Source organism: Nanorana parkeri, unplaced genomic scaffold (genome assembly GCF_000935625.1).
Source record: "Nanorana parkeri isolate BGI_ZX_2015 unplaced genomic scaffold, ASM93562v1 scaffold1025, whole genome shotgun sequence".
NCBI classification, from domain to species: domain Eukaryota; kingdom Metazoa; phylum Chordata; class Amphibia; order Anura; family Dicroglossidae; genus Nanorana; species Nanorana parkeri.
In genome coordinates, this window is record NW_017307293.1 from 262,044 (window position 1) to 265,579 (window position 3,536).

Consider the following 3,536-nt stretch of genomic DNA (forward strand, 5'->3'; position numbering starts at 1 on the left):
TAGAAACCTACTGCCAATGTTGGGGGTTGTAGTTCCACAGCACTGGATGACAGCACGGACACATCTGCAATGGCCAGAGGCTAGCATAACACGCTGGTATTTGTAGTTCCACAACAATAGATGACAACGCTGGCATGCTTGCAATTCAGAAGTTGCCATGGCACACCAGGACGTGTAGCTCCATAGCAACAGATGACACCTCTGGCACTCCTGCCATGCCCTGGAGCTGGCACGGCACACTGGGACTTGTAGTTCCACAGCATTGGAGGGCACCTCTGGCATGCCCATATGCATCAAGCATCTAGAAAGCTCCAAGCAGGCAAACCTCTACCATGCATGTCATTATATAATGCAGAGATGGGGGGGGGTCCCACACACAGCACTCTGTGATCACCTACCTGCTGCCTGGGCTCCAGCCTGGGGTGAGTGTGGGCTTCTGGGCTCTCTATCTCTATATGAAGCAGCGCTGCAGCTCACGCCGGCTGGAAAATCACCGGCAGCAGCGCTCAGTCTATGCCTGGTGGGCGTGGTCCTCGGGGAGCGGGGTGGGACTTGCCCGGGTACAGGGGGGCGGGGCTTTGCGTGGAGGGAGAAAATGAAGCGGAACCTGGAACACGTGCGGGGGGACAACAAAGCGAGAGATGAGACCCGGGGAGGGGGGGGCAGGAGGAGATGAGAGATGACATAGCTGCATGAGATACATAGATGGGATCACATAGGGAGCAGGTCATGTGACTGCTTTTCTCTGCTCATCATAGAGAACCATAGAACAATCATCTCTGGGAATGGATTTCCACTCTATCCAAAACTGAGGGGAAAAAAACAAATCCCACTCATTTGCACTTTAACTGCAGCAGAGAGAAAAATCAGCTCCCTCCGCACTGGGAGAAATGGGTTGTACTGGGTAGCAGAGCTGGGAAAATCTCATGAGTGGATGGGCAGAAATACAAACTGTTTCCTGCCCAGGGCCCCTGGCTAAAACCGGCCCCTAGCTTTCCCGTAGATGTAAGGTCTGGCCCTCTAGGTGTGGTGAAACTACAAATCCCTCCATGCATCTGTCTCGGGGGTCATTCCTGTGGCTGTCAGGGTCTTGCAATGGCTCATGGGACTTGTAGTTGCACCACAGCTGGAGGGCCGGAGTTTACCTACCCCTGAGTTAAGGGGTTGTCGGGGTCAGCACTTACACTCCCCCTCTTTTGACCTACATCTGCCCTCCCCTAATAGATGCAGGAATCTGCTGCCAATGCTGAGGCTTGTAGTATCACAGCACTGGATGACGCCTCTCTCATGGCACACTGGGACTTGTAGTTCCACAGCACAGCATGACACCCTGCATTGCTCTGAAGCTGGCATGACACACTGGCACTTGTAGTTCCACGACACCTCTCGCACCCTGCATTGCTCTGAAGCTGGCATGACACACTGGCACTTGTAGTTCCACAGCCCTGGATGACGCCTCTGCCACCCTGCATTGCTCTGAAGCTGTCATGACACACTGGCACTTGTAGTTCCACAGCCCTGGATGACACCTCCAGCACCCTGCATTGCTCTGAAGCTGTCATGGCACACTGGGACTTGTAGTTCCACTGCCCCGGATATAAAGGGTTGCTGGGGGTCAGCACCTTCCTCTCCCCCAGTCTCCGCTGCTTCCTCAGAGCCAGCAGGCGGGAACACCACTTCCTGTGTGCGGTGAACTAGCTGCACTCGCTGGTGACCTCACTAAACCTTTCTGCGGATAATCCCTCCATATATTTTATTTCAGGGACTCTCACAGAGAACGCTTTTATAGCTCCCGGGTCACATGATTCACCAGAACGTTTATGGCCGAGCAGAATCATATCTGATGTCAAATCAAACTCTTATTTTGTATTCACTTCCGTTTTCACCGAGTCGCAGGCGGTGCTGATCACACTCGTACCAGCAAATATGAACATTCATCAACTTTATAACATCGGAGGAACATGGCGGTGGTGGGAAATTTGGGTCCTCATACATCTCTGTGTTCACAGGTCACTCGCTATCAGGAGACTGAAGCTGGGATGATTGATGTTAACGTGGAGTGTGGCAGAGGTGTGTAAATCACAGGACATGCCGTATTACAGATCCATTGGCAGTTAAAACAGCGAACCGATACAAAGTATACATAGAACGTACAAAGTGTATTCAGCTGTTTTGTTTTAACCCTTTCACTTTAATTTTTTTGCTCGCATGTTAAAATGCACTTTTTAGGCCCGTTTTGCTATGTTGCAGCCTGATAATACAGTTCAGTGGCGAAACTATCGCCATAGCAACCCAGGGGGCCGCTATGGGTCACGGGGGCCTGGCCAGGATGAGGAACAAAGGGGTCCCCTTGATGCCGTGCGGGCCACCTGGGTTCGCTATGGCATCACAAGCTGCTGGACTGTCACTGGCGGCTGTGAGGAGAAACGCGCCGCTGTTCTCACAGCCGCTGCTGAGTCAGTGACAGCCAGCAGCCGCGGTGGAGGAGACCCGGGCCCAGCGGCAACCCGAGGAGGAGGCGGAGCCCGGCAGTGGAGGAGGACAAAGATTCCAGGCTCGACAACGGTGAAGGAGGAGGGCCCCGTCAGCGACTGAGGGGGAGGCGGAGCCCGGCAGTGGAGGAGGACGAAGATTCCAGGCTCGACAACGGTGGAGGAGGAGGGGCCCGTCAGTGACTTGAGGAGGAGGCGGGGCCCGGCGGTGGAGAAGTCTGACAGCGGATCGGGGCTGACAGGAAAGAGGTGTGCAGGGGTGTGACCAGCCCACCTGAGATCCTGCAGAGCCCACCATAGAGAGTCTATGGTGGGCTCTGCAGGTTCACTCTCAGGTGGGCCCTGCAAGGGGCGTAACTAGAAATCACAGGGCCCCATACAAAATTTTGCTACGGGGCCCTGTGACATTGATTGGAGTCCACCTGCAGTACATAACATTGATTGGAGTCCACATGTGGTACATGGCATTGATTGGAGTCTACCTGGGGTACATGACATTGATTGGAGTCCACCAGGGGTACATGACATTGATTGGAGTCCACCTGTGGTACATGACATTGATTTGAGTCCACCTGGGGTACATGACATTGATTGGAGTCCACCTGGGGTACATGACATGGATTGGACATGATTGGGGAAGGCCTCATGGCTGACAATGCATACTGTATCAGAGCAAAAGCCATGAGATCAGAGGAACTGCCTGCAGAGCTCAGAGACTGGAGTATTGCCCGGCACAGATCTGGGGAAGGCTACAAAAAAATGTCTGCTGCACTGAAGGTTCCCCAGAGCACAGCGGCCTCCATAATTCTCACATGGAAGAAGCTTGGCACAATCAGGACTCTTCCAAGAGCTGGTCACCCGGCCAAACTGAGCAATCCGGGGAGAAGGGCCTTAGTAGGAGAGGTGACCAAGAACCTGATGGTCCCTCTGACTGAGCTCCAGAGATCCTGTGTGGAGATGGGACAAAGTTCCGGAAGGACAACCATCACTGCAGCCCTCCACCGATCCGGCCTTTATGGCTAGACGGAAGCCAAAACACATGAA

The 3,536-nt window shown here is 53.8% G+C and overlaps 1 protein-coding gene across 1 annotated transcript in view; it reads right to left on the minus strand.

Moving 5' to 3' along the window:
* SLC6A6 (solute carrier family 6 member 6) overlaps window positions 1–441 on the minus strand; it is a 43,863-nt gene extending 43,422 nt beyond the window's left edge. The window contains exon 1 of the mRNA XM_018567251.1: window positions 399–441. The gene's annotated coding sequence lies outside the window, so the exon portion shown is untranslated. The remainder of the gene's footprint in view (window positions 1–398) is intronic.
* Between the last annotated feature and the right edge of the window lie 3,095 nt (window positions 442–3,536).